This window comes from Theobroma cacao, chromosome 8 (assembly GCF_053813885.1).
Source record: "Theobroma cacao isolate CCN51 chromosome 8, ASM5381388v1, whole genome shotgun sequence".
Taxonomy (NCBI): domain Eukaryota; kingdom Viridiplantae; phylum Streptophyta; class Magnoliopsida; order Malvales; family Malvaceae; genus Theobroma; species Theobroma cacao.
Window position 1 is genome coordinate 27,971,280 of NC_142646.1, and position 12,327 is coordinate 27,983,606.

Below are 12,327 nucleotides of genomic sequence, written 5' to 3' on the forward strand. Positions count from 1 at the left end.
TTTCAAAGTTTTGGTGGAGCAAATTTTTCAAAATTACACTTTTGCCCCCGAACTTTTCAAAAATTACATTTTTGCCCTAAAAATTGAAAAATTGCCATAATGCATAATTTTCACTCCTCATACTCATTTCACACTCCAAATAATTAAATTTGATCAAAATCCTTTCAAAAATTAAATTTTTGATTCTGGGTGGCAAAATTACCATTTTACCTTTTTTCTCCAAATTATGCCGAAATTAAAATTTTTCACTTCTAAACCTCAAATCTACTCCAATAAGTCAAATGGGGCCAAAAATCTTTTCTAAAAATTTCCATTTTGTCCCCAGGTGGCAAATGACCATTTTGCCCCTAGATAGCGAAAATTTCGATTTGACTCCAAATTGATCCTCAAACTCCGAATCACCATATTAAACCATTCTGGGACTTTAAAATTCTTAATTTCATCGTAAATTCTCTATTTGATCTAGTTCGAGGTTTAAATCAACTTTGTTGTACCTCTAGGTATAATACCGACTTTTGTAAAAATTTTTTTTTTTTTTGAAACTCTCCTAGCATGCAAACATTCTATCCATCACGTGTATGTCATGATAAATATTTTTATAGAGTCGGGCTTGTCATCTTCCCCACTTGAATCAACCATATGATATTTTTTCTTGACTAATTTCGACATCCGACTAAATATTAATATTTTAAAAATTTTATCTTGTCTCCTTGGTACCTGAAATCCCTTATTATGCCTCACTTGACTTCTGAATCGCCTTTTATCTCACAAATTCTCCTCTGATAAAATTATTATTATTTTATTGTTATTTTCTCACTTGCGAAATATTTTATCCTAAACTACTCCTTTCGTCTTTATTACTTTTAAACATTTTAATTGACCTCAATTTGCATTCAATCAACTTTATTTATCATCTTATCAAAGTATGGGGTATTTCATAAATGACTGTATTACCCCTAATGGTACGGTTCAGTTAAATAAGTCTTGAACTAATTTAAACAGAGAATCGAGGATGAATTTGAGAAAACTAAAACCCATGGATTGATTTAAAATGAGGATTCAGAGTTTGAGGTCCGATTTGGATTTAATCAAGACTTTAAGCATTTCAAGGGCAAAATGGTAATTTACCACCTGATGACGAATATGGAATTTTTGAAAAAAAAAAGATTTTTTAATCCTGTTTGATTAAGATTGATTATATTAGACTTATTGGAGTATAATTTGAGGGTTTGGCAGCGAAAAAGTTTCATTCCGGTGATTTCTAGAGTGTAGGGAAAAAATCGTAATTTTACCACCGACGGACAACATTTGAGATTTTGAAAGAATTTAGATCAAATTTGATAAATTGGAGAATGGTATGAGTATAAGGGATGAAAAATATGTCTATGGGCAATTTGTCAGTTTTTGGGGTAAAAATGTAATTTTTCACTTTTAAGGGGGCAAAAGTGTAAATTTTAAAAATTACTCCACTAAGACTTTGGATAAGTCTAAGAATTTTATCTAAGCTATGGATATGTGGGACAAGTGTATGGTGAAAATTTGGAAACAAATGGAGGGCTAGAATTTAAGTAATTAATACACATTAAAAAAATAAATAAAATTATATTATATTATTTTAGCCTTTAAAAAGGTCAAAATTTTCAGAATTCTCATCTTCTTCAAGCCGTCCAAACCAGGAGAGAAAATGGAGAAAAGAAATAAGAACCCTAGCTGAAAAATTTGGGGAAAATCAAGAGAAATCAAGAAATCAAGCCTTAAAAAAGCCAATTTCATTGATTTTCCTTGTGATTTTCACTACCCATGCATTTTTTTCTCATTTTCATGCAAAATTAGAAAGTGGATATGGACACCCATGCTGGCCCAACCTCCATGGATGAGTTTTGAGCTTGAGTTTTGGTTGATTTTAATTGAATTAAGTGATTTTAGTTACGTTATATTGAAATATAGCAAAAATAACTAGAGAAATAATTTTCTCCCATTGAAACCCATTATGCCGAATTTTCTTGGGGAATATTGGCTGCTGATCTTGATGTTTATTTGAGGAATTATGATGAATAATGATGAATTATAAGCCTAGAAAAATAACGAGAATTTTTAGAGCAAACATAGGAATTTTTACCCACTAGGGGTATTTTCATAATTTACTATCGAAACTGATAATTTGCACCACACTGAAGGACATTAAGTCAATTTGGGTGCAATTGAGGTATAGAAACTGAAAAAAATTAATTTGGAGTTTAAACGGACGTGTATATCTATTTATCGGGTAAAACATCGAAATAGGCTAACACCGCGTTCAGGCAAAATTTAGATATTTTGCACTTCATATCATGCATTAGTAGTATAAATTAGTTTATTTTGGTTTAGTACCAAAGTAGTAAAACTCTTAATTGTGCAATTTGTCAAGGTGACGAATCCTCTGGCAAGGGCAAAGAAATCGCACCCGAGGAGTAATAGTTGGAGTACCCGAATTTAGTTTTCGAAAATAGTGAGTGAACTTATTATTGTCTTAATTATCTAGAGTAGTTTTATACAACTGTATGATTTTATGAAAAATGGGTTTAAATGGTAAATTGCTATGTTTTAGGAGAAATTGTGAGTTTATAAAATGATTTTATAGATTTTCTGAAAAATTGAATACTAGTTTTGAAAATAGAGTGATTGGAGACTGCTTGCTTGTGTTATAAATTGTGTTTTAAATTATATGGCTTATAACAATATGTGAGCATGAATAGCAAAGTCGGTATTTGTATCAAAATTATATATACTATGTATTCAGCCTTGAGAGGCTAGATTGCGATAAATTGCCATATCATGCAGATAAGAATTTTATAAATCAAGTGATAGATAAAATAAAGATTAGCTACTGCAGTGGCGGGGTTCCGTGGACCAACCTATTAGAGGGGCACGGTAAACTCTTTTATATTTTCACCTCGGTCGTAAAGGCGCGTAGGGTATCTCCTGAGGTGGGCTTTTTGAGTGCACTTCACGTAGACCACCACATGAGAGTGAGACTCAGCCAATGCCAAGGCATGGCTAGAATTTCGGATGTAAAGATATTTAATAGCCTTGGTGGTCTCGATCAAATGCCTAGACCAAGGCATCGCCGGGAATGATTTTGGCAGGAGTCAAGTTTTGTGAGATATATAAGCCATGTTGATTAATTGAGTAAACTGAATATTCATGTTATGAAACATATATTAGAAAAGAATATTTTAATTCGTCTCCATTTACTCGCCTTTAGATAGTTTAGATGGTGTCTGTTTACTCACTGTGATTATGTAATCATAATCTCACCCCTCTTCCTATCCATTTTTCAAGCTCAGGATAGTTTGTTGATAGTTGATTAAGACGAGAATTAATCTCGGAGTTGCATCCTAAAAAGTAAGGGTTCGTAGCCTTACACCTTCTTGGTCAGTTGGGGGGCCCACGTGTCACTGTAAAAGTAATTTTATACTTCAGTTATCTGATTTAAAGTATGTATGAACATATTTATCTTTTACACCATGTTTTTGGTAGGTTTCGATATTTTTGAAGAAAAATGACGAAAATGCCCATGTGAGCTAGAAAATAATATTTTATTATTTTGATTTGGAAACGACTATTGATTTCTTCAAATGCGAGATTTGATAACTGTCGCTCACTGGGGAAGTGCGAAAGCTAATACGAGAGCCTTGCGAGGTTTCGATCGGCATTCAGGGTGAAAAATGCCTATCGAGGCTTCACGGCGGTTGTCACGGGCCCGATGGGGAGTTCCGGGTCGTGACAATTCGGTTGGTATCAGAACATTGTTTAAAGATTAGAGATTTTGGTTTTAAAACTTTGGATTTTAAAGTTTTTTGTTTTAAAGTTGTTTTAAAAAATCTACACTGACACTAAGTGGCCCCGAATTAAGTTAAGTTAAGTCGAATAGAATGCATGAGTCTGCATATAGAGACTTATTTATTTTCAGGGTGTATAAGAGATTAAGTAATTGTCGTTAGACATTCTCCCCCAAGCTGTGGGAGCAATGTAAGTAAATGGCAAGAGAAGAAAAAAGGAAAACTTGAAACAGACTTGAAAAAAGAATTAAGATGATAATGATCCTAAAGATGTTTAGTGCCTTGTTGAAGCTTGTAATACTGTAATCCTAGGCAGATGCAGTATGAGAAGGATAATAATCCCCTGTATAAAAGGCTTAAGGGTTGACTTTTGTCTTGTATAATATAAACAGATGATGGAGTAGTTGTTTAAATGATAGAATGAGTATAAAAATCTTTTAGTATGACAAAGGTAGATTAGTAATATAAGTATTGAGGATGAATAATTACCTTAGTGGCAAGATCAATTATTTTAAATAAGTACTGAAGGTTGAAATAGGAAGCCATTAATGGTTCCAATAATTATTAGAAATAGTTGTTATAGAGACTGTGGAGTAGACATGACAGTAGAATAGAGGAACATAGTGCTGTAGTACTATATGGTGAAATTACTATATAATATGGAAAGAGTATTCTAAAGTGGGATTCATTGATGTTGACAAGTGATATAGAGAGAGAGGAATTTGGAAATATCGACTTTATTTATCATATGTGAGAAACACAAGAGAATATAAATGGTTATTGATTTTGATGCTAAACTTTATTATTTAGAGTTTTAAGTGACAAATTAATGCCGGAATGCGAGAAGGGTACAAGGTAACGTAGAGGCATGAAAGATAATTGAGGAAAGAGGATGATTTTTCGAATTTGTGGGAACAGTTGAAGATGATACCTTTACTTTTTCTTTGAGATTGATCAATGAAATTTTGAGGACAAAATTTTATTTTAACGGGGGTAGTGCTGTAACACCCGACCCTAAATTATCTATGATATATCATTCACATGCCTTGGATAGCATGTTTGTATATTGAATTGCCTCGAAAAACAAGTTAAATGACTGTATTGCCCCTAATGGTACGATTCAGTTAAATAAGTCTTGAACTAATTTGAACAGAGAATCGAGGATGAATTTAAGAAAACTAAAACCCATGGATTGATTTAAAGTGAGGATTCAGAGTTTGAGGTCTGATTTGGAATTAATTTGGACTTTAAGTATTTTAGAGGCAAAATGGTAATTTGCCACTTGAGGACGAATATGGAATTTTCAAAAAAAAAAGATTTTTTAATCCTGTTTGATTAAGATTGATTATATTAGACTTATTGGAGTATAATTTGAGGGTTTGGCAGTGAAAAAGTTTAATTTCGGTGATTTCTAGAGTGTAGGGGCAAATCGTAATTTTGCCACTCGCGGACAAAATTTGAGATTTTGAGAGAATTAAATCAAATTTGACAAATTGGAGAATGGTATGAGTATAAGGGATGAAAAATATGTTTATGGGCAATTTTTCAGTTTTTGGGGTAAAAATGTAATTTTTGACTTTTACGGGGGTAAAAGTGTAAATTTTAAAAAGTACTCCACTAAGACTTTGGATAAGTCTGAGAATTTTATCTAAGCTATGGATATGGGGGACAAATGTATGGTGAAAATTTGGAAACAAATGGATAGCTAGAATTTAAGGAATTAATAAAACATTAAAAAAATGAATAAAATAATATTATATTATTTTAGCCTTTAAAATGGTCAAAATTTCTAGAATTCTCATCTTCTTCAAGCAGTCCAAACCAGGAGAGAAAATGGGGAAAAGAAATAAGAACCCTAGCTGAAAAAGTTGGGAAAAATCAAGAAAAATCAAGAAATCAAGCATTAAAAAGGTCAATTTCATTGATTTTCTTTGTGATTTTCACTACCCATGCATTTTTTTCTCATTTTCATGCAAAATAGAAAGTGGGTATGGACACCCATGTTGGCCAAACCTCCATGGATGAGTTTTGAGCTTGAGTTTTAGTTTATTTTAATTGAATTAAGTGATTTTAGTTAGGTTATATTGAAATATAGCAAAAATAAGCTAGAGAAATAATTTTCTCCCATTGAAACCCATTATGCCGAATTTTCTAGGAGAATATTGGCTGCTGATCTTGATGTTTATTTGAGGAATTATGATGAATAATGATGAATTATGAGCCTAGAAAAATAACGGGAATTTTCGGAACAAACATACGAATTTTTACCCACTAGGGGTATTTTCGTAATTTACTATCGAGACTGATAATTTGCACCACATTGAGGGATATTAAGTCAATTTGGGTGCAATTGAGGTATAGAAACTGAAAAGAATTAATTTGGAGTTTAAACGGACGTGTATATCGATTTATCGAGTAAAAGATCGAAATAGGCTAACACCGCGTTTAGGTAAAATTTAGACATTTTGCACTTTATATCATGCATTAGTAGTATAAATTAGTTTATTTTGGTTTAGTACCAAAGTAGTAAAATTCTTAATTGTGCAATTTGTCAAGGTGGCGAATCCTCTAGCAAGGGCAAAGAAATCGCACCCGAGGAGTAATAGTTGGAGTACTTGAATTTAGTTTTCGAAAACAATGAGTGAACTTATTATTGTCTTAATTATCTAGAGTAGTTTTATACAATTGTATGATTTTATGAAAAATGGGTTTAAATGGTAAATTGCTATGTTTTAGGAGAAATTGTGAGTTTATAAAATGATTTTATAGATTTTCTGAAAAATTGAATACTGGTTTTGAAAATAGAGTGATTGGAGACTGCCCACTTGTGTTATAAATTGTGTTTTAAATTATATGGCTTATAACAATATGTGAGCATGAATGGCAAAGTCGGTATTTGTATCAAAATTATATATACTATGAATTCAGCCTTGAGAGGCTAGATTGCGGTAAATTGTCATGTCATGCAAATAAGGATTTTGTAAATCAGGTGACAGATAAAATAAAGATTAGCTACTGCAGTGGCGGGGTTCCATGGACCAGCCTATTAGAGGGGCACAGTAAACTCCTTTATATTTTCACCTCGGTCGTAGAGGCGAGTAGGGTATCTCCTGATGTGAGCTTTTTGAGTGCACTTCACGTGGACCACCGCGTGAGAGTGAGACTCAGCCAACGCCAAGGCATGGTTAGAATTTCGGATGTAAAGATTTTTAATAGCCTTGGTGGTCTCGGTCAAATGCCTAAACCAAGGCATCCTCGGGAATGATTTTGGCAGGAGCCAAGTTTTGTGAGATATATAAGCCATGTTGATTAATTGAGTAAACTGAATATTCATGTTATGAAACATATATTGGAAAAGAATATTTTAATTCGTCTCCATTTACTCGCCTTTAGATAGTTTAGATGGTGTCTGTTTACTCACTGGGATTATATAATCATAATCTCACCCCTCTTCCTATCCATTTTTCAAGCTCATGATAGTTTGTTGATAGTTGATTAAGACGAGAATTAATCTCGGAGTTGCATCCTAGAAAGTAAGGGTTCGTAGCCCTACACCTTATTGGTCAGTTGGGGGCCCACGTGTCACTGTAAAAGTAATTTTATACTTCAGTTATCTGATTTAAAGTATGTATGAACATATTTATCTTTTACATCATGTTTTTGGCGAGTTTCGATATTTTTGAAGAAAAATAACGAAAATGCCCTTGTGAGCCAAAAAATAATTTTTTATTATTTTGATTTGGAAACGACTATTGATTTCTTCAAATGCGAGATTTGATAACTGTCGCTCACTAGGGAAGTGCGAAAGCTGATACGAGAGCCTTGCGAGGTTTCGATCGGCATTCGGGGTGAATAATGTTTGTCGAGGCTTCGCGACGGTTGTCACGGGCCCGATGGGGAGTTTCGGGTCTTGACAAGCTATCTACCGACTATCCTGAGCCTGAAATGGGTGAAAATGAGGGTGGTGAGATTATATAATTTCAATGAGTAAACAAATACCATCTAAAATATCTAAAGCTGAGTAAATGGAGACAGATAAAATAAATTAGCATAAAAATGATTTTCAGCATTTCTAACTCATTTTAATAAGATAAAATAGATTCATTTCACCAAAATAAACAATGAGGCTTATGATTTCCTAAAAAGTTTGGCTCGTGCCAAAATCATTCTCATACTCAGTTATTAGGGATACCTTGGCCGAGGGCTATCCCAACCGAGTCTGCCAAGGCTGTTAAAAAGTTATGTACGCATAAATCATATTTTATTTTGAAAACATAGCCGTTCCTTGGCGTTGGTTGAATTCACCCTCACGTGGTGGTTTGGCGTGAAGTGAACTCTAAAGTGTTAACCTCAAGAGTTGTCCATCCGTGCCTCTCATACTGAGGTATGAATATAATAGGGTTACTGTGCCCCTTTAATAGGCTGGTCCACAGAACCCGTCCACTACAGCGACCAATTTATAACCCACCAATTCAATAAAATTCAACAGCATGACATGGCAATTATTTTATTTTATAGCCTCTCAAGGCAAATCAACAGTTCATACTTTTTCAGCACATTTACCAAATCCAGCCACTCATGCCCACATTATCATAAGCCATTCAATTCAAAACGTAATTTACAATACAACAAGTAGTCTCCAATTACTCCATTTTCAAGTCATCATTAAATTTCAAAACAATTTATAAAATCATTTCATTTAAACACATTTTTCATAAAATTACAAAATCAGATAAAAACATACTTTAGATAATTAAGACGATAATAAGGTTACTCACTGTATCAGGAGTTTGAATTTTGGAGTACTCTGACTATTGATCCTCGGGTGCAATTTCTTTACCCTTTTTCGGAGGATTCACCACCTAAACATAATACAAAATCAAGCAATTTACCACATATATGCTAAATTGTTATAAAACTAATCTAAACTCTATATGAATGCATGATATGGAACGCGAATTGTTCGGATTATCGTCTACACGCTGTGTTGGCCTAACTCGATCTATCACCTGATTAATTGCCCAATATGTCCAATTTAACTCCAATTAACTCCATTTTTCTTCCGATTCTCCAAACCATCAAACACAAGTTAAATAACTTGAAATATGGCAAAATCATCCTCACATTTCTTCTTAAGAATTTCGGCCATGGTGAGTGCATCAACACTATGATTTTTCTTACTTGATTTTCTCACCATAATTCATCATTTTCTAACTAATTCACTTGAAATAAAATCAAATCCACCATCAGCACTCTACAAGGAAGATTCGGCCAATGATGAACTTATGAGGAATATGTGAATTTCAAGCTTAATTCTTACACTTAACACCGTAAACAACTAAAAACATCCATATATCTTAAAAATCTATCTAAATCATCATCAAATTCTCCCTCCTAGGGTTTGATCAGCACACTATCCATCCTGATATCTTGTCATTCAACCATGAAAAATGCAAAATAATGCATAGGAAAGATAGATCACAAGCTAGAGTTAAGAAATTTCACCTTTGATGGCTTGATTACTTGAAATCCACCAATTTTCTCTTGAATTTACACTCTAGGGTTTTTGTTCTTCTTTTCTTCCTTTGTTCTTGTTATGGCCGGCCATAAGAATGAATGTGGAAGAGTTCAAATTGGCTTTATACAGAAAAATATTAAATGGATAAAAATTTACCATGTGTCACCATTCCATTGTCCATGTGTCATACTTACCCATTAAGCAATCTCTCTTTACCATATAAATTTTCTCAATTATCCATGATAATATTGGGTAAAATCCATGTGTTGGACAAGTGTTGGGTGATGTAAAATTACAATTTTGCCCTTGGGTGGCAAAATGACTATTTTACCCCTATGCTCGAAAAATGTCAGAATTAAAATTTTTCACTTCTCAAACTCAAATTATACTCCAAATGATCAATCTTAGTCAAAAATTTCATCCAACACTCACGTCTTAACCTCGGGTAGCAAAATGATCATTTTGCCCCTAGGTCATGAAAATTCCAATTTGACTCCAAATCGGTCCTCGAACTTTGAATCACCATTTTAAGTCATTCTGGGGTTTTAAAATTCTCAATTTTATCTTAAAATCTCTATTTGGACTAGTTCAAGGTTTAAATCAACTTAGTTTGTACCATTTGGTACATTGCCGTCCTTTAACGATTTTCGAGGTACCCAAGTAAGCAAACATGCATTCTTATGTAGGAATGACATAATAAACATATTGTAGAGCCAGGCTTGACAAATTATGTCCTTGTCAACCCTTTCACTCCAAGGATCCCTTATCGTTCCACTTTTCTCATCCACCTTGTTCTCATTTAGTGATGTCCCTTGTTTACTGTCACAGTTGTTTGAGCACAAAATTTCTTTGAAAGATTTCAGTCTATACTAGTTCTACACCCACTTATGATTAGCCTTGCTTCTGCTTCTAAATCCAACAGGCTTTGCAATTTTCACTCTCACCTGTTGCCTTTCAACTTGTACCCTATTCCCCAATTGAACTACTCTTCTCAGCTCATGATTGAACCTATGCTGGATAAAAGCAAATTGAGAATCCCTTGGTTTGGTAGCCTTGGGGATAACGATATCCATCACCACCCCCAAATGGTCAAAAATCTCTTTCAACAAGAACCATGAGACTCTTCAGCTTAGATTACCAACGAAAGCTGTGTGAAGATTCTTCCTCCATCTATCAACGCCATGAAACACATCCCGCTGACCACCAATGTACCCCAGGGCAAGACCTTTAACCCCTTGATCTCCATCGTGGACCCTTAAATCCTCTCATATTTCTCTGAGCCTTTGATAATTTTAAAAATTCTTTGATATTAAAATCTCTCTTGAATTCCCCAATACTTTTAGTATAATACAAGACAATTTTCTCACTTAGTTGTTTTTAAGAAAATTATCACTTATAACTTTCTTCAAATTCCATCATTGAAGATTCTTATTTATTTATTTATTTGTTTGTTTGTTTGAAGACTAAGCACACAAATAATATTATGATACAATTTTTAAATTATTAAATATTCTTGCCATTCATTTATTTTTTTTAAAAATATTTTAATAATTATTTAAAAATAATCTCTTTTGTAAGATCCCTCAACACTTTTGCTAAGGTCCCATAATTATTTGTTCTTAGAAAAATTTGAGAAAATTACCACTTGCAATGTTTTTCAAAAATTTCCTTTTTCAGAGATTTATTTTAAATAGACTAAATGCTCAAATAAGCTTATGAATTATATTTAAAAAGTTAATTTAGCCTATATTCTTTTATTGTGTTTAAATAAACCCTTGAATTTTTATTTTGGGTCAAGTAAGCCCATTTCACTAACTATTGACTAACTTTCATTAATTCACGGTACAATTAGCAATTTTTGATGCCATGTTATCTACCATGTGGCATGTTGACATGTCATCTTGATGAAGTCAACATGCCACGTGACATCTAACTCGGAATTGAGTTTTTTCCTTTCTATATGTCCAAAAATTATTAACTAGAGATTTGAAACAAAAAATTAAAAAAAAAACTTAATTATTTCAAAATGATTACAATTGTTTCTTAACTGATTGTCATCTTTTTAATTGAAGTCATCCTTCTTAATAAAAAAAAAACCTAATCCAACTTTTCAAGTTTGATTGAAGCCATTGTTGCTTGAATGAAAGTTGGTGTAAAGAAATCAGAGAATACTCAGAAACGATTTTGAGAAAAGGAAGAGTAAACGTATGACACACAAAGTTTATAATACTAAAACTAGAAAAGACACACAATGTTGTTCCATAATAAAAGAAAATCAAATCCTTCTTTTTTAAAAAAAAAAATTGTAAGGAAAATCTGATGCTCTTCTCTTTCTTAGAATCTATAAAAAAAAGTTAAATCCTTCTCTTCTCTTCCTTAGAATATATAAAGAAATTTGATCATCTTTTCTTCCTTAAAATCTACGAGGAAAATCTGATAGCATTAAATTTTATATACTAACAAGAATAGATTTTCTCTTCACATTTTTCACAGTTTTTGAAAATTCAAGATTACTTAAAAAACAAATTTTAGAAAAGAAATAGGAATATGCAAACAGGGAAAGAACTTTCTGACTATAAGGTACATTGGGTTTAGAGAATGTTGAAGAAAGCGAAGATTCTTTTTGTTAAGAATGATGGCTTTAATTAAAAAGATTAAAAAGATGGGAATCAGTTAAGAAATGATGGTAATCAGTTTGAACGAATTATTTTTTTTAATTTGTTGTTTCAATTTCCAAACCAATAATTTTTAGACATTTAGATAGATAAAAAAAAAGTTAATTTCTAGTTAATAATTTTTGATACCACATCATCTATCACGTGGCATTGACGTCATCAAGATGACACGTCAACATGTCACATGGAAGATGACGTAATATTGACTAACTTCTATTAATCAACGGTTACTGTGAGAAGCTTATTTGATCAAAAATAAAAGATTAAGGGCTTATTTGAATATAATAAAAAGATAGGGATTAAATTGACTTTT